The 25,468-nt window shown below is 41.0% G+C and overlaps 1 protein-coding gene across 3 annotated transcripts in view; it reads right to left on the bottom strand.

Moving 5' to 3' along the window:
* Positions 1–9,213, bottom strand: part of BCL2L14 (BCL2 like 14) — a 53,565-nt gene extending 44,352 nt beyond the window's left edge. For all 3 annotated transcript variants that reach the window (XM_042991768.1, XM_042991770.1, XM_007076314.2), the window contains exons 1-2: positions 9,115–9,213; positions 7,124–7,178 (exon numbers count right to left, since the gene is read on the bottom strand). The gene's annotated coding sequence lies outside the window, so the exon portion shown is untranslated. The remainder of the gene's footprint in view (positions 1–7,123; positions 7,179–9,114) is intronic.
* Between the last annotated feature and the right edge of the window lie 16,255 nt (positions 9,214–25,468).

Here is a 25,468-nt window from a genome sequence, read left to right as displayed (position 1 = left end):
CTGGCAGCAGCTGGGAAAGTATATAATTAGGGCCCTTCCAGTAGAAACTGGGAGATGGGCTTTTTTGCCTGCCTCCCTCTACACTGGACCTAAGTATATGTCTGTGAAGGTGGGCTGTTGGCTATAGTTCTATGGGATTTGTGAGTGCAAGGCCTGTTGGCTTGCAGAACCAAGTGATCTGGGGGCCTGTCCTTTCGTGGCATCTGCAAAAGCTAGGGTGCCAGCCATGTGTGCAAGTTCCTTCGAGAGAGATACTGGTGATTTGGAGTGGGCTAAAGGGAGAAGGCAGAGGCAAGCCGTGTTAGCTATCAGAGCGGGGTGATTTGGCAGCCCAGCCCTCAGGCGGCAGCCTTAAAAGTTGGGGCCCTAGAGTGTTGACAAGACCCTTCCAAGGAGATACCAACAACTTGGTTTTATTATTGGAGCTGGTAGGAGAGAGAAGGCGGGGGAAGTGCCCACCAGCTCTTTCAGGCTCCAGGAAGGATTGCAGTTCGCACTTAGATGTGTGCTAATTAGAAGCAAGACCCTCAGGCAGCAGATAGTAAAGTGTGCACTCACTCTCCTGGGTGAGACTCAGAGATGAGAATTTGTGCCTGTTCCCTCTGCTCTGAGCCCCAGGGCATAGCCACAGAAAGTACTTGCAGGTCTGTTAACAACTGCTTCTTTGTTTGCTATAGTTGTGTAGATGTACTGTTGTTCTCTTAAGATGCTATGTAAGCCCCAAGTTCTAGCCACCCTTTTGAGTTACTCATCACTGAGTTTCTCCCATGTGTATGTAAGCTGTATGTGTTAATAAACTTGGCTTTGTTTTTCTCTTGTGAATCTCCCTTTGTCTAATTTACAGGCTCCCAGTGGAAGTACCCAGGAGGCCAAAGAAAGGGTTTTTTTTCCCTCCTGTACACCTGCAAGGAGATTCTGTAAGTTGGGGTTAGAATGTCTGAGCGAAGACAAACCAAAAGAATTGAGGTGCTGTTTTGGGGGTCTTGCTATGACTAGAGGGAAGATGGATGGTGCTTTTGGAACAGGGATCACAGTGGCACAGAAGCAGAGTATAGTTGTGACAGCACGTTTACACTACTGTGGCTTTTGCTAAACACTCCTGATAAACAAGGAGAACCTCATACTTGGTGCTAATGTCATCACTCAAGTCAAAGGAGGCAATGGTGATAAATTTTGCTTACACTTGACTCTTGCACTTGGCAGACAAGAACTGGTTAGTCTCCTAGAAGCAATGGGAACCCTGGGAGAAAGAATTAATGTTGACCTTGGTGTAGAATTTGTGATCATGAAGGCAGAAATCTGGCCTAGCCAAACATTGCCTTGTAGGCTGAAGAGAGGCAGGTTTTCATGGCCACAGGCTCCCACAGGCGTAAGGATGACATCTGTAATTTACCCAGACTTTATCAATGATTCCCTCAGCTATGGAATAGGTACTTGTTGTTATACCCATGTTACAGATGAGGATTTTGAGGGCACAGGGAAACTGAGAAAAAGTGCCTAGTGTAACACGACCAGTGTGGCAATGTCGGGATTTGAGGAAGCCTAGACCACCAGGCTTCAGAGTTCAGGAAACAAACCACCGAAATTGACTGTCTTCTTAATACTTATTGTGTGGATCTATCCCTGATCATCGATGCTTTTCAATCATCTTTTTGATTTTCTGGACTCACTTTTACTGCTGTTGAGCTTGGTATACAGAACAAGAAGATTGGTGTAGATGAAAACACGAAGGTTTTGAAGTGAATGAAAAGATATTATTGGATATCCTTTCAATGGAATGCTGGAACCTTTGGACATTATTTGATTTTACAGATGTGTGCGTCTTTGCTTGCTTCTGATGGGGTTATTTTACAACTCTGTAGAGACAAAAGCTGACTTACAGGAGACTGATAGTAATACAAAGTGTTCCTTCCATTAAAATGCAGATGGGCTCCTGTGGAATGGGGTTGTTAATTGTCCTGTGGATATTGACCTGTTTTTCCAGTTTGCCTCTATTTGTCAATTTATTCCAGCATTAAAAAAAAATTTTTTTTATGTTGATTTTTGAGAGAGAGAGAGGGAGAGAACATGAGTGGGGAGGGACAGAGAGAGGGAGACACAGAATCCGAAGCAGGTTCCAGGCTTTGAGCTGTCAGCACAGAGCCCGATGCGGGGCTTGAACCCATGAACCATGAGATCAGGACATGAGCCAAAGTCAGACGCTTAACTGACTGAGCCACCTAGGAGCCCCTGTTCCAGCATTTCTTAACTGACTATAAATGCATGGTAGTTTAAGTTCTCCTTTGAACTGGTTGTAGTATTATACCAGTCCCACCATCCATTAATGAGGTAAATAAAATATTTGACACATATTCTTTTGTATTATGTGGAAGTTGAAGAAAGATTCTCTATGACCACATTCTAGCCAGGCTCCTCTGAGCCCTTTTTTTGACTAGGCCTCAACCTTGGCCTATAAAGACTTGAGTGAAACACTAACATAATTGCCAACAGCATATGGCCACATCCCAACAATGACCTTAGCTAGGCCCCCTTAAACTGCCTGCCCAAGAAAACTCAAGGATCACAAAAGAACTTAGTTTGTTCGAGACAGCACCTGAGCCCCGGGCCCCTGTCTGCCAGTGTCTGTGGGAGGGCAGGAGCCTAACAGACCCAGATGGTTTCACATGGACTAGACCTCCTTTCTTGTAATTTTTCACTCTGTTCTGCTCTCTGGGTCTCTACTCCATTCTCCCTTTATTTTTTTTTCTTTCTTTTTTTTTTTTTTAACATTTATTTATTTTTGAGACAGAGAGAGACAGAGCATGAATGGGGGAGGGGCAGAGAGAGAGGGAGACACAGAATCGGAAGCAGGCTCCAGGCTCCGAGCTGTCAGCACAGAGCCCGACGCGGGGCTCGAACTCATGAACCACGAGATCATGACCTGAGCCGAAGTCGGACGCTCAACCGACTGAGCCACCCAGGCGCCCCTCCATTCTCCCTTTAAAATACACATTCACCCTGTGCAAATCCAAGCTTAGTTCAGTTCACGGTAGACTCTTTTCCCTATTGCGGAGTACATTACTATTTAAAATCTCCTTACCACTTTACCTAGGGCCCAGCTTTGTTTATTTTACCTTTGAAAAAATTATCTCCTAACATTGGTTAAAATCACTTAATTCTCTGCACTTCATGTTCCTTTCAGATTCCTCTTTAATTGTCTAATTGATTGAGAGGCATTGGGATAGAGGTCTCAAGGTTCTGGTATTGGTTGTTTTTAATGGCTTAGTTAATAACTCATTTACAAATAATATAGTACCATAAGGGCTCAGGCTGTGTAGGCAAAGAGTTTGGAGCTGAATCCTGATTCTGCCTCTTATTGGGTAAGTAGAAGGGAATGATCTGGAGAAGGAAGCAAAGGGAAGACATTTGACTTTGAGGTCAAAAGGAAGTCCTTACATGAGCTCTCACTTTAAAAAAACACACACAGGGGCTTCTGGGAGGCTCAGTCAGTTAAGCGACCAACCGACTCTTGATTTCAGCTCAGGTCATGATCTCACAGATCAGGTTTGAGCCCTACATTGGGCTCTATGCTGACAGTGCAGAGCCTGCTTGGGATTCTCTGTCTCCTGCTCTCTCTTGCCCTCCTTGTTCTCTCTCTCTTTCTAGAAACAAGTTAACATTAATGGGGCGCCTGGGTGGCTCAGTCAGTTGGGCGTCCGACTTCGGCTCAGGTCATGATCTTGCGGTTCGTGATTTCAAGCCCCGCGTTGGGCTCTGTGCTGACAGCTCAGAGCCTGGAGCCTGTTTTGGATTCTGTGTCTCCCTCTCTCTCTGCCCCTCCCCTACTTGTGCTCTGTCTCTCTCTGCCTATCAAAAATTTTAAAAAAAGTAAAAAAAAAAAAGATGAACACATATAAAAGGTGTCCAAAAGAGGTGTTAAAAAATTATTCTGTCACTTGTTAAAATGATAAGGTAGACAAAATTCAGGACTAGGTACTGAGGTTCTGCAGTAGGGCAGGGACATTGGGCTTAGCTCTTAATTTAACAACAGGCAAAGTGGGACTTCCTAATGGAAGGGGTCAGTGGATAGAAAATTGCCAAGAAGAAGAATCACGAATAAGGGGGAATCTGGCTAACCCGACCTGATAGGGTTCTTGCTGGAGGCAGGTCAGGGCGGCCAGACATTCCCTGGGGGATGGCGGGGAAGGAAGAATCTGGTCAGATATCAAGGGGGATCTTCTATCAAGGGTGGGAGATTCTGGCTAAACTGACCTGAAAGGATTCTTGCTACAACTGGACTCTGGGAGAGCATACCCAAGGATGGGGCCCTCAACGGGCTCAGAGGAGCCTGGCTGAATGAAATTCAGGCAAGAAGAGAGTCTTTGTCAGTGGCTAGGACAGAGAGCAAATACAAAGAGGGGAACTGGCCTGGAGTGAGGGTCAGTCTCTGCTGAGGTCCTTGAAAATATTAATGACAGAAGAAAGGATTTTTTTTTTTTTTTTTAAGATTCATTTCCAACAACAGAAGGGAGAAAGAAGAGCGGACCACTCTGGTTCAATTGGACTTCTCTCTTCTCTTACCAAGGAAAACAGTCTCATTTGGAAGGGTCTGAGGCAAGCTGAAGTTTTCAGTCAAGAGGAGATGACAGAGGTGTGTTCAACAGGGCAGGGAGACGCAGGGCCAGTGTTGAGTGGAGCCTGATGCCTGGAGATGATTTGCGTAGTTTTCAGGGAGCTGGCATGCCTCCCAAAGCTTCACCTGTGGTAATTCCCTGCCAAATCCTACACCGCGTTAGTAAAAGGATGATTTGTGAGCTGTTAGAATGGGGGCTTCTGCGTGTTCGCTGAGAGGCCATCAGGGCAGACTCATCCCATCTCCCACGGGGCAGGGGGTTGTCTTTGATGAAGTGCACGTTTGCTCCAGCACGGTTTTTGACAAAGATGCTCGTGAGACGCATGTGAACAAGTTGGAGAATTGCAGTCTCGATGACGTTGTAATTGCAAAACTTTCTGGATATGTTTATACTCATTTATACTTGAAGCGTGTGCTGATGCAATGAAGGGCCTGATCTCTCTGGGTCATTTTCCTTTTTTTAAAAAAAGCTTGCTTATTTATTTTTTGAGAGAGATACAGAGTGAGTGGAGGAGGGGCACAGAGAGGGAGACAGAGACAGAGAGAATCCCAAGCATGCTCCACACTGTCAGCACAGAGCCCCATGTAGGGCTCTAATCCAGGAACCACGAGAACATGATCTCAGCCAAAATCAAGAGTCAGACACTCAACCTACTGAGCCACCCATGTGCCCCAAGATCGTTTTCTTTTTCATCTCCTTTCTTCCCTAAGTGTCTGAGCTTGGGCAGATCGCTAAACTTCTCTGGCCTTTCAATATTATGTAAAAAAATGCCTCAATCTATGTATGACTACCTGAATAATTGGTTCATATATGCCTAGAGGGATATAATTTACCTCTGAGTTCTGTCCTTGATTCTGTTTGACATTTTTTGTGATTGACTTAGATAATGGCAAGTTTCTAGATGATGCAAAGAGGTGGGAAAGCATATGAATGAGTTCTGACCCCAGAATCTAACAATCTTGGATATGAACCTTGGGTCTGTCACTTCCCGATTGGATGTTGAGCAAGTCTCTTAACTTCACTAGACTTGATTTTCTTTTCCCTTAAATGAGAACGATAGTAACAACAACAACAATCACAAAAGACTTCGTGTAAAGACAAAACTACTATAGAAGATACTACATGAAACACATTTAGTTAATGAATCCTCCACTAACCATTAGCTGTTCATGTTATATTATTACTAAGCTGGGAACAGGAACGTTGGATAACATATCATGTTTCAGAATTATTGTAGGGTGAAACCAGGAGCTACTACCGAGAATCTAAAAGGCTTATGAACAACCCAGCATCTGGGATTCACTAATCCACTGCATGCGAACAGAATGCGAATGACCTGGTTTAAGAGCAGCTCCTGTCAAAAGCCTTTTAGGGGCTTTAGGTGACTGCTAGCTCAGAATGAATTGATGTGGCATGGCATCCAAGAAAGCTGATGTCTTAGGCTGGGTGAATGGGAGGGCAAAAGAAGCTACAGTTTAACAGTATTCTCACCCTAGTAAGGGAGAGCATGCCCACAGAGCTGTGCTCAGTTCTGCCCTTGTGTTTTTAACAAATGTTTATTTATTTATTGAGAGAGAGAGCACGAATGGGGGTAGGAGAGAGAGAGAGAGAGAGAGAGAGAGAGAGAGAGAGAGAGAGGGAGAGGGAGAATCCTAAGCAGGCTCCACGCTGCCAGCGCAGAGCCCAGTGCGGGGCTCGATCCCATGAACTGGGAGATCTTTACCTGGGCCCAAATCAAGAGTTGGATGCTCATCCGGCTGAGCCACCCGGGTGCCCTGCTCTTCTGTTTTTTATTGAAGAAGTAAGGTAGGAAGCTAGACTACCTGAGTTCAAATCCTTGCTCAATGAACTCGGGCAAGATATTTGATCTCTCTGTGCCTCCATTTTCTCATCTGTAAAATGGGAATAATAAAACTTGTACTTATCTCATAGGGCTGCTGTGAGGAGTCCATGGGATGTAAAAGTAAGTATGTCATGCTTCCAAAGGTGTCTGGCTCATAGTAACTGCCAGTCTAAGAAGGACATTGTCAGTATCCCAACATGACACGGTCAGAATGGTGAGGGGTGCAGAATCAGTGTGACAGGCAGAATAGTGAATGGATTATCCTCCTCTTATCCCCCCACCTCCTGTCCCAAACACATATGCCACTCCCTTGATATAGGCAGGGCTTCACAGGTTTGGACTGTTGCCTAAATTGGAATGCTCAAGCTCACACCCTATCGGGTCTCTAGCACCAGACGTTAGAGATCATTTAGTTTAGGGCCCTCATTTAAAATATGCTCAAGGTCAAGTAGGAAGTTGAGAGCCGAGGTCCTCAAGCCCATGTCCTCTGCTTGTTTCACTCCCCACCTGCCTCCTTCCCTCCATCTGCTTGTCAAAGTCTTGCAAGCCCCAGCTCAACTCCCACCTCTTCTTAGAAGTCTTTTTTCAGATCCCCCAAGGTGAACTGGTCTACACTTTCCCCATAGCTACACCATGGCAAGCTCTGAACATTTTTTATAATACTTACCAGTCTTCTTGGTATTAGAGTTCACCATCCATGCTTCTGTCTTCGCCCGGTTTGCCTGAAGAACAAAGAGACAATTTACTCACTTCGCATGTGCACTGTGCTCTGCTTACATCAAGGCCATCATGAAACGCTCATTGACTTGATTATTAAGGTTGTGTAATGTGGACCATTTATCCTAGAAGAGAGAAGATTTAGCAGAATGGAACTGGGCCTCATGGGGAGGAAGGATTAGATTTAGCTGCTCCGTTCCAGAGAACAGAACGAGGACAAGCAGTAGAAGTCACCAGGGGGCAGATCTGATCTGTTTGGTTGGAGAGAATCCTTCACAGGACAGGCTTTTATTTATTTATTTGTTTGTTTGTTTATTTATTTATTTATTTATTTATTTATTTATTTATGTTTATTCATTGAGAGAGAGAGAGAGAGAGAGAGAGAGAGCATGCTCCGGGGAGGGGCAGAGAGAGAGGAAGAGAGAGAATCCCAAGCAGGAATCCCAAGAGAGCCCGGCAGGGGGCTCCATCTCATGAAAACAGGAGATCATGAGCTGAGCCAAAACCAAGAGCTGGACATTTAACCGACTGAGCCACCCATGTGCCCCATGACAATCCTTGAATAAGGAGATGGGTGTCTCATGAGAAGTGAGATTCCATCAGTGAAATTGTTCAAGCAGAAGCGTCATGACCGCCGTCGGGGATGAGGAAGACAGGAATATAGGATACATCCCTGAGATTCCCTGTTGGCTCTCTGTGTTTCAACATCATAAAGATCTTGGTGCCATGTTAGGGTCCACGTGTAGTCGTCAGAGACACAGTATTATGAGGGGTGCACTAACAGGTTTGAGACCGAGTCCGGCAGACCTGCGCCCATGTACAGTTGGGTCTCAACTTGGCTCTCACCAGTCCAGTGTGCAGAAGGGACGGTACCTCCACAAAAAGCCAGCTCCTTTCCCCACTCCCTGTGTTGCTTGCAATATGCCCTCCCTCACCTTTCCCCGTTCTGCTCATTTCTGTCCTGTGCACCTGCAAGGTCAACTTCATGCTGAATTTTACTACAGTGAAAAGTCCTGAGTGTCTCACAGTTGTGTGCTGAAACCTCTCAGCTTAGCCTCGGGGTGTAGTGTTATATTCAAACCTTTTCGAGCATTTCCACATAAAGGCCCTGAATCCATCTTTTCTAGGCTCTTAGCCTTGGAGCTATAGTTTTTCTATTTCTTCTGGCCATTCCATTCCATTTTCAAAGTATGGGTCTAGCTGTTACTTTTCTGGCTGGGTCCCAGGTAGACTTTTGTAAGCTTCCAGCCACAACCTTTCCATTTTCATGGGCTTGTCACCGTCAAGTAGGCACCCCTCTGGTATTGCTCTCAGGATCCCGTTTTCCCCATTTTGGGGACTCCCATCTAAGACTCTCCCCAACTGCTGCATACCCAGGTGTTGATTGTGATCTCCCATTGACCCCTCTCCCCCAAGGTCTACTTAGTTTTCTTTACAACACAGTTTGGCTTCCTACCCATGGCCCTGAGTTCCTCTGTCATCTAGCCTCGTTCGTAAGGTTCTCGCTCAGACGGTTCAGGTCAGTAGAATATCCACCATTCATCAGCCTGATACGTTTGCAATCTCCAAAGTATCTACCTTCATAACATTCATTTCTAGGTAATATCAAACTTAAGAGTGGGTTCTATTTCAAAAGTTCATTTGTTTTTTTTTATTTTAAAATTTTTATTTATTATTTATTTGTTTATTTATTTATTTATTTATTTATTTATTTAGAGAGCATGTAAACATGGGGAGAGGCAGAGGGAGAGAGAGAGAGAGAGAGAGAGAGAGAGAGAGAGAGAGAGAGAATCCCAAGCAGGCTCCCTGCTCAGTGTGAAGCCGGATGTGGGGCTTCATCTGATGACTCTGGGATTATGACCTGAGCCAAAATCAAGAGTCAGATGCTCAACCCAGGCGCCTCTCAAAAGTTCATGTGTAAAGGACTTGTTTAGAACTCACATTTTTTTCCTTGCCGTAATGTTCTTCATGGTGGTTAGTTTTGCCAGGCCAGTCCAGGAGAACCCATCTAACCTTCAGGATTAGGCTGGACTGCCAGGACCACAGAATGATTAGGAGTAATAATAGTTGAACAGAATACAATTATGGAATAGAACAGTGTTTCTATGGGGAAATATTTTCAGAGTTCTAACTAAGAATGCTGGGATTCCTTTAACTGCCCGCAGTTTGCACCCTTAGTAAAAGAAAACAGAGCCACTGCAATTTAGGGAGGGGTTACTCTGCACCAGGCGGGGTAAACTCATTATGTGACTTATATGGTTTCATCCTCATGTCAACACTAATGGAGAGTGGTGTTGGTACTGCTATTAATCCACCTTTTGAAGATGAGGGAATGGAGGCCAAAAGAACTGATCTCAGTGACTTTGGACAGGGATTCTGGTAAAATAAAATCTGGTGAGTGCTAGGAAAGGCACAGGGATTCCAGAGGACGGAAGGGGTGAGAAGAGAATCAGATGGGGCGACAGAGGGAGTAAAGGTTGAGTCAGGGCTGGGGAAGGTGGAGGCAAGTGGCTGTGGACATGACAGGCAGATTGGCTCCGAGTAGGACGGTTATAGACAATATATATTCTCTTCCCCTGTGACATGTCTTTGGCAGACCCTGTTGGAAGGTGCTTGAAACAACAGAGAATAGCCACGGTCTGCCTATGAGAAGGAAGAGTGGCAATAGTTAGTTTCAGTCCTGGAGGAGATCCAGCATGATGTGAGGGAGCCCTTCATGGCCCCAGCTGTTCATTACCCCCTGTGCCCATGTGCCTATGACTTTGTGCCCTCCCTTCAAGACTAGGATGCTCTGCCTTGTCCTTCGATTCTGGGCTAAGTTGTGTACCTTGCTTCAACCCTTACAATATGAAAGTCAGGACTGAAGCCCAGGCTTGGGGGACTTTTGTCCATTAGAGCTTGCTTTCTTGTACACACTGCATAGTAGCCATAACGACATGTCCAGGCCCGCCTGATGAGGCTGAGAGATACATGGAATGGAGTCCCAGCTGACCCAGAGGGATCCTGCCTTGATCAGCTAAACCCCACACATGAGCAAGGCCAGCTAAGATCAACAGAGCCACCTGGTCTATATCAGCTGAACCTTGCAGACTTCTGAAAAATAAGTGGTTTTATTTAATTAAACAAATCAAACTTTTAATTTTGAAATCCATGTAGATTTACATGCACTTGTAAGAAATAAAGATCCCATAAAAAAAAAAAAAAAGATCCCATGCACCCTTTATCCAGTTTTCCTCAATGGTAACATCATGCAAAACTACAGTACAGTATCATAACCAGGATAGTGACATTGGCAGAGTCAAGATACAAAATACTTTCATCAGCATAAGGATCCCTCATGTTGCTATTTATGACTACATTCCCTTCCCTTTTGCTCCCACCCTCTCCGTAACCCCTGGAAACCCCCAATCTATCCTCTGTTTCTATTATTTTGTCATTTCAAGGATGTTATATGAATGAAATCATATAGGATGTAACCATTTGGAATTGGCTTTTTTTTTTTCACTGCATAATTCACTGGAGATATATACCTATGTTATCACATCTGTCAATAGTTTATTACCTTTTACTGCTGAGTAAAGTGTTCCAAGGTATGGATGTACTACATTTGTTTAACCATTCATCCATTGAAGGACATCTGGGTTGTTTCTAGTTTGGAGCTGTCATGAATAAAGCTGCTACAAACATCGGTGTACTATTTTTGTGTAAATGTAAGTCTTCATGTCTCTGAGATAAATGCTCAGGTGCTCAATTTCTGGGTCATAATGGCAGTTGCATGATTAGTTAAAAAAAAAAAGACCCTGCCAAATCCTACCCTTTTACATTACCACCAGCAATGTATTGGTGACCTATTTTCTCTGCATCTTTGTCAGGATTTGGTGTTTATTGTTGCTACTTTTTATGTTTGCCATTCTGGTATGTAGGTCATGACTTCTTATAGTGGTTTCAGTGTGTATTTCACGGATGAGGCTGAGAGATACATGGAATGGAGTCCCAGCTGACACAGAGGGACCCAGCCTTGATCAGCTAAACCCCACACAGAGGGAGGCCAGCCAAGATCAACAGAGCCACCTGGTCTATACTAGCTGAACCTTGCAGACTTCTGAAAAATAAGTGGCTAATAATGAAGAACATCTTTTCATGTGCTTATTTGTCACCTGTATATCTGCTCTGGTGAAATGTCTCTGTGTGTGTTTTGTCTGTGTTCTAACTGGATTGTTTGCTTTTTTTTACTGTTGAATTTTGAGAGTTCTTAATATATTCTAGATACTCATCTGGTTTTCACATATTTCTCTCCTACTCTGTACCTTGTCTTGTTATCTTCACAAGGTCTTCCACAGAGCAAATGTTTTAAATTTCGATGAAGTCCAATTTATTAGCTTTACCTTTTATGGATCATGTTTTGGGTGCCAAGGCTAAGATCTCTGCCTAGTTCTAGATCCTGAATATTTTCTCCTACTTTTTCTAAATGTTTTACAGTTTTACATTTTACATTTAAGTCTGCGATCCATTTTGAGTTCATTTTTGTATAAGGGGTGAGATTTAGGTTGAGGTTCATTTTCTGATCATGGCTGTACAATTACTCCAGCACCATTTGCTGAAAAGGCTATCTTTTCTCCACTGAGTTGCTTTTGCACGTTGTCAAAAATCAGTTTGGCATATTTGTGTGTATCTATTTTTGGTTTCTCCAGTATGTTCTATTGATCTATGGGTCTATCACTCCACCAATACCATACAATCTTGATTACTATGGATTAATTCCTTCCACTTTTTTCTTCTTTTTTTTTTTTTTTTTAGAAAGAGAGAGTACAAGTGGAGGAGACGGGCAGAGAGAGAGAATCTTAAGTAGGCTCTATACTAGCATGGAGCCCGATGCACGGCTCGATCCCATGACACTGGGATCATGACCCAAGCCGAAATCAAGAGTTGGATGCTCAACCAACTGAGCCACCTAGGCACCTCTTTTTCTTCTTTTTAGCTATTCTAGTTCTTTGCCTTTCCATTTAAGTTGTAGAATAACTGCCTATATCTATAAAAAAATCTTGCCACGATTTTGATAGGACATGCATTGTATCTTGAAATCGATTTAGGGAAAATTGACATGTATCCTTATCCATATTCTATATTCCGTTTATGTTTATCTATCTTGATCTATATTAGCTATATCTTATCACTATCTACTTGTGTTCATTTATCTTTATCTACATATCTATATTTCATCTATATTGAATCTTCTAGTCCATGAACACACTATGTCTCTCCATTCAGATTTAAAAAATCTCTTTGATCAGCATTTCAGCATAAAAGTCCTGGGTATGTTTTGGTAGATTTACATCTAAGTGTTTCATTATTTTTGGGGTGATTGGCAAATGGTTATAAATATAAAATGGTTATAAATATAAAATGGTTATAAAATATAAAAATTATATTTTTTTAGTTTTGGTGTCCACATGTCCACTGCTAGTATACAGACATAAAATTGGTTTTTGTATGCTTGTCTTATATCTTGTATCTTTGCTGAACTTAGTACTAGGAGTTTTTGATTTTTTTTTTCTTTTTGCTTTGTTTTCTTTTTTCTTATTGCACAGGCTAACACTTCCAGCACCATGTTGAATAAGAGTGATGAGAGTGGATATCTTTGTATTATTGCTGATCTTGGGGTGGGGGAAGCATTCAGCCTTTCACCATTAAGTATAATGTTGCTGTAAGCTTTTGGTAGATGTTCTTACCAAATTGAGGAATTTCCCTTCTATTCATATTTTTCTGAAAATTTTTACCATGAATAGATGTTGAAATTTGTCAAATGTCTTTTCTGCATCAATTTATACGATCATGTAATTTTTCTTCAATAGCTTGTTAATATTATACTGATTAATTTTTGAATATTGAAATGGCCTTCCATCCCTGGAATAAACCCCATTTGGTCATGGTGCATAATTCTTTTTATGTGTTGCTAAATTCTATTAGATAATATATATATATTTTTAAGGATTTTATATCTATAATCAAGAGGGATATTGGTCTGTAGTTTCCTGGTTTTCTGCCTTTGTTTTTGGTATAAATCAAGAAAATTGGGAAATATTTCTTCCTTTTCTATATTCTGAAGAGATTGTGTAGAATTGGCATTAATTCTTCAAACATTTAGTAGAATTGTCTAGTGAAACCATCTGGGCCTGGAGATTTCGTTCTTTCTTTTAAGTTTATTTATTTATTTTGAGAGAGAGAATGCTGAAGGGGAAGAGAGAGAGGGAGAGAGATAGAACCCCATGCAGGCTCTGCACCATCAGCACGGAGCCTGATGTGGGGTTTGAACCCATGAACTGTGAGATCACGACCTGAGCCAAAACCCAGAGTCAGACGGCTAACCAACTGAACCACCCAGGCCCCCCATGAGATTTCTTTCTTTTGAGTTTTAAAATTATGAATTCAACTTCCTTATAGTTATGTGGTTATTCACATGGTGTATTTCATTTTGAGTGAGTTGTGGTGGTGTGTGTGTGTGTATGTGTGTGTGTTTAGGAATTGGTCTATTTCATCAAAGTTGTTAAATTTATGAGTGTATAATTGTTTCTAGAATTATCTTATTATCCTTTTGATGTCTACAGGGGCTATAGTGAATCTCCTATTTTATTCCCAATATTGGTAATTTGTGTCTTCTCCCTCTTTTTCTTTGTTAGTCTTGTTAGAAGTTAGTCAATTTCATTCTTCTTTTCAAAGAACCAACTCTTGATTTTCTCTATTGTTTTAAATTTCATTGATTTTTGTCATTATTATTTTTAATTTAATTTTTTATTTTTTTAAATTTACATCCAAATTAGTTAGCATATAGTGCAACAATGATTTCAGGAGTAGATTCCTTAGTGCCCCTTACCCATTTAGCCCATCCCCCTTCCCACAACCCCTCCCGTAACCCTCAGTTTGTTCTCCATATTTGAGTCTCTTCTGTTTTGTCCCCCTCCCTGTTTTTATATTATTTTTGTTTCCCTTCCCTTATGTTCATCCGTTTTGTCTCTTAAAGTCCTCATATGAGTGAAGTCATATGATTTGTCTTTCTCTGACTAATTTCACTTAATATAATACCTTCCAGTTCCATCAACATAGTTGCAAATGGCAAGATTTCATTCTTTTTGACTGCTGAGTAATACTCCATCGTGTATATACACACCACATCTTCTTTATCCATTCATCCATCAATGGACATTTGGGTTCTTTCCATACTTTGGCTAATGTTGATAGTGCTGCTATAAATATTGGGGTGCATGTGTCCCTTTGAAACAGCACACCTGTATCCCTTGGATATATGCCTAGTAGTGCAATTGCTGGGTCGTAGGGTAGTTCTATTTTTAGTTTTTTGAGGAACCTCCATCCACACTGTTTTCCAGAGTGGCTGCACCAGCTTTCATTCCCACCAACAATGCAAAAGATATCCTCTTTCTCCACATCCTCGCCAACATCCATTGTTGCCTGAGTTGTTAATGTTAGCCATTCTGATGGGTGTAAGGTGGTATCTCAACGTGGTTTTGATTTGTATTTCTCTGATGATGAGTGATGTGGAGCATTTTTTCATGTGTAGGTTGGCCATATGGATGGCTTCTTTGGAGAAGTGTCTATTCGTGTCTTTTGCCCATTTCTTCACTGGATTATTTGTTTTTTTGTGTGTTGATTTGATAAGTTCTTTATAGATTTTGGATACTAACCCTTTATCTGATATGTCATTTGCAAATATCTTCTCCCATTCTGTCAGTTGCCTTTTAGTTTTACTGATTGTTTCCTTTGCTGTGCAGAAGCTTTTTATTTTGATGAGGTCCCAGTAGTTCATTTTTGCTTTTGTTTCTGTTGCCTCTGGAGACGTGTTGAGTAAGAAGTTGCTGTGGCCAAGATCAAAGAGGTTTTTTCCTGCTTTCTCCTCGAGGATTTTGATGGCTTCCTGTCTTACATTTAGGTCTTTCATGTATTTTGAGTTTATTTTTGTATATGGTGTAAGAAAGTGGCCCAGGTTCATTCTTTGGCATGTCACTGTCCAGTTTTCCCAGCACCACTTGCTGAAGAGACTGTATTTATTCCATTGGATATTCTTTCCTGCTTTGTCAAAGATTAGTTGGCCATACGTTTGTGGGTCTATTTCTGGGTTCTCTATTCTGTTCCATTGATCTGAGTGTCTGTTCTTGTGCCAGTACCATACTGTCTTGATGATTACAGCTTTGTAGTATAGCTTGAAGTCTGGGATTGTGATGCTTCCCACTTTGGTTTTCTTTTCAAGATTGCTTTGGCTATTTGAGGTCTTTTCTGGTTCCATACACATTTTAGGATTATTTCTTCTAGCTCTGTGAAGAATGCTGGTGTTATTTTGATAGGGATTGCATTGAATATGTAGATTGCTTTGGGTAGTATCAACATTTTAACAATATTTGTTCTTCCTATCCAGGAGCATGGAATCTTTTTCCATTTTTTTGTGTCTTCTTCAACTTCTTTCATAAGCTTTCTACAGTTTTCAGTGATTAGATTTTTCACCTCTTTGGTCAGATTTATTCCTAGGTATTTTGTAGTTTTTGGTGCAACTGTAAATGGGATCGATTCCTTGATTTCTCTTTCTGTTGCTTCATTGTTGGTGTATAGGAATGCAACTGATTTCTGTGCATTGATTTTTATCCTGCAATTTTGCTGAATTCATGACTCAATTCTCGTAGTTTTTTGGTGGAATCTTTTGGGTTTTCCATATAGAGAATCATGTCATCTGCGAAGAGTGAAAGTTTGACCTCCTCCTGGCCAATTTGGATGCATTTTATTTCTTTGTGTTGCCTGATTGCAGAGGCTAAGACTTCCAATACTATGTTGAATAACAGTGGCAAGAGTGGACATCCCTGTCTTGTTCCTGACCTTAGGGGGGAAGCTCTCAGTTTTTCCCCATTGAGGAGGATATTAGTGTTGGGTCATTCATATATGGCTTTTATGATCTCGAGGTATGCTCCTTTTATACCTACTTTCTTGAGGGTTTTTATCAAGAAAGGATGTTGTATTTTGTCAAATGTTTTCTCTGCATCTATTGAGATGATCGTATGGTTCTTGTCCTTTCTTTTATTGATGTGATGAATCACATTAATTGTTTTGGGGATATTGAACCAGCCCTGCATCCCAGGTATAAATCCCACTTGGTCATGGTGAATAATATTTTTAATGTATTGTTGGATATGGTTGGCTAATATCTTGTTGAGGATTTTTGCATCCATGTTCACCAGGGAAATTGGTCTATAGTTCTCCTTTTTAGTGGGGTCTCTGTTTGGTTTTGGAATCAAGGTAATGCTGGCTTCTTAGAGTTTGGAAGTTTTCCTTCAAGAGAATAGCTGTTAACTCTTCCTTAAATGTTTGGTAGAATTCCCCTGGAAAGCCATCTGGCCCTAGACTCTTGTTTTTTGGCAGATTTTTGATTACTAATTCGATTTCCTTACTGGTTATGGGTCTGTTCAAATTTTCTATTTCTTCCTGTTTCAGTTTTGGTAGTGTATATGTTTCTAGGAATTTGTTCATTTCTTCCAGATTGCCCATTTTATTGGCATATAATTGCTCATAATATTCTCTTATTATTGTTTTTATTTCTGCTGTGTTGGTTGTGATCTCTCCTCTTTCATTCTGGATTTTATTTATTTGGGTCCTTTCCTTCTTCTTTTTGATCAAACTGGCTAGTGGTTTATCAATTTTGTTAATTCTTTCAAAGAACTAGCTTCTGGTTTCATTGATCTGTTCTACTGTTTTTTGTTTTTTTGTTTTGTTTTTTGTTTTTTTGTTTCAATAACATTACTTTCTACTCTAATCTTTATTGTTTCCTGTCTTCTTCTGGTTTTGGATTTTATTTGCTGTTCTTTGGCGTAAGGTTAGGTTGTGTATCTGAGATCTTCCTTCTTTAGGAAAGCCTGGCTAGCTATATACTTTCTCTTATGACCGCCTTTGCTGCATCCCAGAGGTTTTGGGTTGTGGTGTTATCATTTTCATTGACTTCCAGATACTTTTTAATTTCCTCTTTAACTTCTTGGTTAGCCCACTCATTCTTTAGTAGGATGTTCTTCAGTCTCCAGTATGTACCTTTCCGTATTTTTTCTTGTGGTTGATTTTGAGTTTCATAGCGTTGTAGTCTGAAAATATACACGGTATGATCTCGATCTTTTTGTACTTACTTTGGGCTGATTTGTGTCCCAGTATATGGTCTATTCTGGAGAACGTTCCATGTGCATTGGGGAAGAATGTATATTCTGCTGCTTTGGAATGAAATGTTCTGAATATATCTGTTAAGTCCATCTGGTCCAGTGTGTCATTCAAAGCCATTGTTTCCTCATTGATTTTTTGATTAGATGATCTGTCCATTGTTGTAAGTGGGGTGTTGAAGTCTCCTACTATTATGGTATTACTATTGATGAGTTTATTTATGTTTGTGATTAATTGATTTATATATTTGAGTGCTTTCACATTTGGCACATAAATGTTTACAATTGTTAGGTCTTCTTGGTGGATAGACCCCTGGATTATGATATAATGCCCTTCTGCCTCTCTTGATACAGTCTTTATTTTAAAGTTTAGATTGTCTGATATAAGTATGGCTACTCTGGCTTTCTTTTGTTGACCATTAGCATGATAGATGGTTCTCCATCCCCTTATTTTCAATGTGAAGGTGTCTTTAGGTCTAAAGTGGGTCTCTTGTAAACAGCATATAGATGGATCTTGTTTTCTCATCCATTCTGTTACCCTACGTCTTTTGATTGGTGCATTGAGTCCATTGACGTTTAGAGTGAGTAGTGAAAGATATGAATTTATTGCCATTATGATGGTTGTAGAGTTGAAGTTTCTGGTGGTGTTCTCTGGTCCTTTCTAATCTTTGTTGCTATATATATAAATATATATAATCTTTTCTCCCCTCAGAGAGTCCCCCCTTAAAATTTCTTGCAGGGCTGGTTTAGTTGTCACAAACTCCTTTAATTTTTGTCTGGGAAACTTTTTATCTCTCCTTCTATTTTGAGTGACAGCCTTGCTGGATAAAGAATTCTTGGCTGCATATTTTTCTGATTCAGCACACTGAATATATCCTGCCACTCCTTTCTGGCCTGCCAAGTTTCTGTGGATAGGTCTGCTGCATACGTGACCTGTCTTCCCTGGTAGGTTAGGGACTTTTTTTCCCTAGCTGCTTTCATGAGTCTCTCCTTGCCTGAGTATTTTGTGAATCTGACTATGATATGCCTTGTTGATGGTCGGTTTTTATCGAATCTAATGGGGGTCCTCTGTGCTTCCTGGATTTTGAGGTCTGTGTCTTTCCCCAGGTTAGGAAAGTTTTCCACTATGATTTGCTCACATAACCCTTCTACCCCTATTTCTCTCTTCCTCTTCCGGGACCCCTATGTTTCTGATGTTCCTTTTTAATGGGTCATTGATTTCTCTAATTCTTAAATCGTGCTCTTTTGCCTTGATCTCCCTCTTTTTTCTGCTTCATTATTGTCCACAATTTGTCCTCTATATCACTGATTCTCTGTTCTGCCTCATCCATCCTTGCCACCACCGCATCCATCCGTGATTGAAGCTCAGTTATAGCATTTTAAATTTCATTTTGACTAGTTTTTACTTCTTTCATCTCTGCAGAAAGGGATTCTAATCTATTTTCGACTCCACCTAGTATTCTTATTATCGTGATTCTAAATTCTGGTTCAGACATCTTGCTTGTATCGGTGTTGGTTAAGTCCCTGGCTATCGTTTCTTCATGCTCTTTCTTTTGGGGTGAATTCCTTCATTTTGTCATTTTGAAGGGAGAAAATGAATTAATGAGGTAGAAAAATTAAAATTAAAAAAATTAAAATTAAAAAATTAAACACACACACACACACACACACACACACATCGAATAAATAATGCTAGATCCTAGGTGTGTTTTGGTCTGGGTGTTTAAAGTGGCCTGACAGATTAGAGAAAAAGAGGTGGGGAAAAAGGAAATCGTTTGAGAATTTGGAAAAATTAATACACTGAAGTAGACTAAAAGGAGATGATGGGAGTAAAATAGAATTTGAAAAAATTTACACAAAAGTAAAGAATATAGTAGAAAAAAACTAAAGAAAAATATTTTTAATAAAAATTGAAAATAAAAATGGATTTTTTCTCTTTCTGTATTCAAGAAAAAGAAAAGAAGTGAAAAAGAGAAAAAAAAAGAAAGAAAATTGAATAGATGGACCTGCTAACAGATTGAAATACGACTGGAATTACTTCATTTTCCCCTAGAAGTCAGACTATGAAGTGCTTTATAGTCCATAAACTAAGCAGGTGGCGAGACTTGTGTTTTTGAAGGGCGAGGTTGGCCCAGTTGGGCGGGGCTTAGTGTAATGGCTCCGTTCTCCACTAGATGGCGCTGCTAGCCTACTGGGGTGGATTGTTGCAGAGTGCGTAGGTGCGTATGCGCATGCGCAGGAACGGTGAAAATGGCGTCAGTCTCTAGTATGGGAACTCGGTTCTGTCTGATCAGCAGTCGCGTACCCGTCCTCTGTCTTCAGCTTTCGTCCACTCCCTGCTTCTTCACTGTGCGTGACAAAGCCCCAGGCAGTACCTTTCTCCTGAGTTTTGTCTCAGATGCGACTGTTTTCCCCGGCCCCTTGCTTCTAAAGGACTGTCATTTTGACCCGTTCTGCCCCTCTGCGGGAGGGTCTCACTGAGCAATGGCCGAATGTCGGCTGCACCCAGGAACGCTTGCTGGACCCTGCTGCTGCCGGTGCCCTGAGACTGCGGCCAGGTGCCAGCCCGCCCCAGAAAAAGTTCTCGAGATAGTGTAGCAGCAGGTTTTCAGGGATTATGGAAAATCACAACACACATCTGGCACCAGGCTTCACCCTCAATGACCTTGCCCCAGTACCAGTGAATGTGGCCGCCTTCTGGGGTCTGCTGGGACCAGGTGGCTTCAACAGGCTCTACCAAATGTCCTTCCAGCAGTGGAACCGCTTTTCCCTGTGTGGCCCGAGAACCTCCCGGACCCCACTCTGTTCCTGGGGATTCGCCCTTCCCACCAGAGCACCGCCAGGTATGGAGCTGCGGAGTTGCAGGCTTTGTGCTCCCCTTGTTTACAGTCTTAATGGAATTTAAACCGTCTCCTTTCCCTTTTCTCTCCTTTTAGTTTAGTCCCTGCGGCTGTTTCCAATTTTCTACTTTCTCTCCAGCTGCTTTTGAGGAGGGGTGCTTTTCTTGTATTCTTACCCCCCCACCCCCCGCCCTGCCTCCGTCCTCTCTCCATCCGCAAAACACCTCCCTTCCCATGGCTTCTCGCTCCCCAAGTTCACCTCTCTGCGCCACGTACCTGCTGAATTCTGTGGTTCGGGTTGTGCAGATTGTTGTGTTCATCCTCAGATCAGTTTTCTAGGTGTGCAGGATGGTTTAGTGTTGGTCTGGCTGTATTTCATGGATGTGAGACACACAAAAACTTCCATGTTGTTCTGCCATCTTGGCTCCTCCCGATTTTTGCCCTTATTTTTATATTTTCTTCCTTCCGCTTGCTTTGAGTATGTTTTCTTTTTTCTTTTTTCTAGGTCCTTGAGGTGGGAGCTTAGATTATTGATTTGAGACTTTTCCTCTTTTCTAATGTATGTGTTTAGTGCTATGCATTTTTTTTTTTAGCACTGCTTTACTGTGTCTCGCAAATTTTAATATGTTACATTTTCATTTTTACCCAGTTAAATGTACTTTTTGATTTCCCTTGAGATGTCTTTGATCCACAAATGATTTGGAAGTGTGTTGTTTAGTTTCCAAGTATTTAGCTATTTTCCTAATATCTTTCTGTTATTAACTTTTTAGCTTTGTTCCATTTTTTTTTTCAGTTCCTTTGAATTTGTTGAAGTTTGTTTTATGGTCCAATATATAGTGCATTTGGTATGTGTTCAATGTGTATTAGAATGTATATTCTGTTGTTGGGACAGGTGTTCTAGAAATGTCAATTAGGACCTATTGGCTAATGGTATGGGAGAGTTCTTCAGCACTCTTGTTCATATTTGCTTTAGTTGTTATATCAATTATTTAGAGATGCTGGCATCTCCAAACACAATTGTGGATTTGTCTATTTCTCCTATCAGTTTTTTCTTCACATATTTTGCATCTCTGTTGCTTCATACATACACAGAATTACTATGGCTTCTTAGTGGATGAACTCTTTTAACATTGTATAAAGTACCTTTCTGTCTCTGGTAATTTTCTCTTCTCTGAAGTCTGCGTTATCTGATATTAATATAGCCACTCTTGCTTTCTTTTTATTAATGCTTCAGTGACATATATTTCCCCCATCCTTTTACTTTCACTCTGCCTATATCATTATTCAAAATAGATTTGTTGTAGACAGCAAATACAGTTGAGCAGGTCATATTTTATTTTATTTTATTTTATTTTATTTTTTTAACGTTTATTTATTTTTGAGACAGAGAGAGACAGAGCATGAACGGGGGAGGGTCAGAGAGAGGGAGACACAGAATCTGAAACAGGCTCCAGGCTCTGAGCTGTCAGCACAGAGCCCGACACGGGGCTCGAGCTCATGGACCGCGAGATCATGACCTGAGCCGAAGTCGGCTGCTTAACTGACTGAGCCACGCAGGCTCCCCGAGCAGGTCATATTTTAAAATCCAATCTGCAACTTCTGTCTTTTAATTGGTGTCTTTAAACCAGTTGTATTTAATGTAATTATTGACATGTTATGGCTTAACGTATTTTGTTTTTTGTTTTCCACTTGTTCTCTGCTTTTTGTTTCTCTGCTTACTTTTTTCTGCCTTCTTTTGGCTTAGTTAAACATTTTTCCATTTTGATTTATTAGTGGTGTTTTTGAATGTATAGCATTTTTAGTGGTTGCTGCAGGTGTTATACTATATATGCATAACTTATTAGAGTCAACTGGCATCATTTTACCAGTTTGAGTGAAGTATAGAAACCTTTCCTCCCTTCACATGTAGTTACCTTCCTTTTTTGTAATTGTCTTAAATATTTCCTCTATGTACATTAAGAACTACATCAGTGTTATAAATTTTGCTTCAGCCATCAAACATAATTATGAAAACTCAAAAGGAGAAGGAAAGCTTACTGTATTTGTACATATTTTTGCTTACTGTGTACTCTCTTCTTTGCTTCTTGATGTTCCAAGTTTCCTTCTCTTATTTCCTTTCTGTTTGGAGAACATCCAACATTCTTTTAGGACAGTTCTACCGGTAACACATTTTCTTAGTTTTCCTTCATCTGAGAATATCTTGATTCCTCCTTAATTCCGGAAGGATATCGTTTCTGTACATAGATTTCTGGATTGACAGTTCTATTCTTCCACCACTGGAAAAATATTTTGCCAAGTCCTTTTGGCACCCATGGTTCCTGGTGAGAAATCTGCCCTTCTGATTGTTTTGCCTCTGTTTTTGTCTGGCTGGTTTCAAGATTTTCCCCCATATTTTCAGCTTTCAGGAGTTTGGCTGTGACGTGTCTTGGGGCGCATTTCTTTGGGTTTGTCTGGTTGGCGGTTTGCTCAAATGTCTCTTGGCAAATTTGTTTTATGTGTCTTGGCAAATTTAGGAAGCTTTCAACCATTATTTCTGTGATAATACCTCGTTTTATCTCTGTCTTCTTTCTTCTCTCCTTCTGGGACTCTGATGACATGGGTATTAGATCTTTTGCCGTTGTCCACAGATCCTGGAGGTCCTATGTACTCTCCACTGACACTGTAGTGAACGTGGTTTTATCAGCTCTGGGTGATGGTGAAAATCATGACTCTCCACTGGGCCTGTTCTGATGCCATCCCGGCAGGGAAAGGAGAGGCTCCTCTTTACTCCCAGGTGGAGAAGGAAGTCCAGGCTCCTCCCATGTTCTGTACCAGAGATCTGTTCAGTTTAAGGAGGCCCACCTTGCTCCCAAATGCCAGGCAGAGATCTGGAGAGATTGAGAGCATCAGCAGCTTGCAACGTCACTGCTAAATGGGTTCTGCACAGGCCAATGAGTCCTTGCTCCCTGCTGCACCAATGACCTTGCTGGTGTCTTTTGTTTATGCTTGTAGCTCAGGTTATCTTTCCTGTGGCCACTGGATCCACTGGTCTGGTGGACCTTACTGAAGGATGTATAGGATGTTTCCGTTCTGTGGTGTTGTTAAAAATTCTCCAGAACAAAGCAAAGCAAAACAAAACAAAACAAAACAAAACAAACCTTGAATGTATATAATTGAGCACCTGGGCAATGGTATCTGTAGAACAAATCCCTAGAATTAGATTTATTAGATCAAAAGGTATACTTCACAAACCATTCTTAGGAGATAATCCCTAGGTGCATTAATTTTTTCCCTATGGTTAGGCTAGATCTTTGTTTCTTCGAGGTCTCTTACCTTTTGAAAATGCATTTTCTTTCATACAATTATCTTGAGGTTGTTTATACAATTTCACAATTTGGTTGCCCCTAGCAATCACAGTTTTTTTTTGCAGGTGTCCAACCACTTCTTTAATGCACAAGCCTAGCTCACTTTATCCTGACCCCCCAGATCTTATAACATTGGAAGAGCTGAATTTACTTCTCAAACCCTATCTATCTGTGACTTATAGAACAAAAACACACCCAGATTTGTTTTGTCTTCTTCCTCCTTGTATTTACTTTGGTGAATCCACAGGGACTACCAACCAAATGTGGGTTTTCCGAATAGTGTTTATCAAACTTTTAAAATTTAGCATATGTTTATAAACTTGCTAAGGATATTCATACTGGAGACAGGTGCCACATTCTTCATAAAATAGTTATGAGGGTTTGGGGGGAAATGTATTATGAGATTAGAGGAGCTGAAAAATATATAATTAGACTTTAAAACACATACTTCTATCTGAGCTCCCTTCCCACCCTTCCCTCTCCATCCAGAATTACAGTGAAAAAATAAAATGGCATAAACCCATAAGGACAAGGAGAATTGGAGGGGAGACAGGAGTAGAGAAGAGATGTGGTCACACCTGGGAGATGAAAAGTGTTTTGAAGGATGGTAACTGACTTAGCAGATAGAAGTGGCTGAAACCCGAGTGTGCCTATGGAAAGGAAGATTGATGAGCATCAAGAGATTTGTTCCCTAGACCTCCTTGAAGGGTTCTAGAATTGGAGACATTAGGACAAGTGGAAGGAACTGGGGTGAGCAATGGGACTAAGAAGAGGGAGATGGTTTGAAAGTTTCCCTAAGGATTTATTATACCTCTGAACCGTTATGGGACAACCTGTCTCTAATCCCTGTAGAACAGGGAGTTCCTTCTCTGAAGACACTGACAGTATCTTTGGCTCTGGGACATGCTAGTTGTTGAGTCCCCATCATCCTCCCCACATCCACTATGGTGACAGGTGTACTACTCGACCCAGTTTGCCACCTCCATCATGTTGGAGAAGATCAGAGTGAAAAGTCAGTGGAAAAATTCAATGGCCCCAGAGAAAATACTCACACATAGTGACAGCTGGGAGGAAGGTATGTATCTCCTAACAACAGAGTGACTTAACACCTGATCAGAATGATATTCTGCTGGCCACAAGGTGACAATTCTGATCCAACCACACAGCCTTTCCAAACAACTTCGTGGTGTCTCATTTTTAAGCCAAGGATCATCAGACTCTTGAAAGGCACCACCAAAATAAGAGATCAAAGAGTGTGTGTGGGAAAACTATCAATTAGAAGAAAAAGAATATGTAAGGTAAGGGCAAAAAATTGAAAAAAAAATTACAATTATCTTTAGAGAGATGAGAAGATATTGCAGCAATTAAGTAAGAATGGATGCCATTAAAACAAACAAACAAAAACAGGGAAATATCAGAAAACAAGAAAGAGCTCTTAGAAATTAAAATTCTTTAATTTTAATTAAATTAATTCCACTGGCTGGCTCAGTCAGTGGAATGTGTGACTCTTGCTCTCGGGGCTGTGAGTTCAAGCCCCACATTGGGTGTAGAGATTTCTTAAAAATAAAATCTTTCTTTAAAAAAAAGAAATTAAAAAGATTAGAATAGAAATAAAAAATTCAACAGAGTTTGAGAAATCAAACTGAGGAATTCTTACATAAAGTAATAAAATAAAACCCAGAAAAGAGGACACTAGGTTGACTCATTCCTCTTTGGCAATCCACTTTTCTCTTGTGTCTCTTCCATTCCTAGACTTTCCTGTAGTTGGATTTGTCTTTTGACACATTTCCGGTCAAGTTGAAATCTGCAGGAGATTCCTAGAAAGGCTTTGTTTTCCTGATACAAATGCCACCCTTTCTGCTTCTTTTCCCATCCTTTTCATTCCCGCCTTGAATGTAGATGTGATGGCTGGAAC

This window comes from Panthera tigris, chromosome B4, assembly GCF_018350195.1.
Source record: "Panthera tigris isolate Pti1 chromosome B4, P.tigris_Pti1_mat1.1, whole genome shotgun sequence".
Classification (NCBI taxonomy): Eukaryota; Metazoa; Chordata; class Mammalia; order Carnivora; family Felidae; genus Panthera; species Panthera tigris.
The sequence above is the reverse complement of the archived record's forward strand: the minus strand, read 5'-3'. Positions and strand labels throughout refer to the sequence as shown.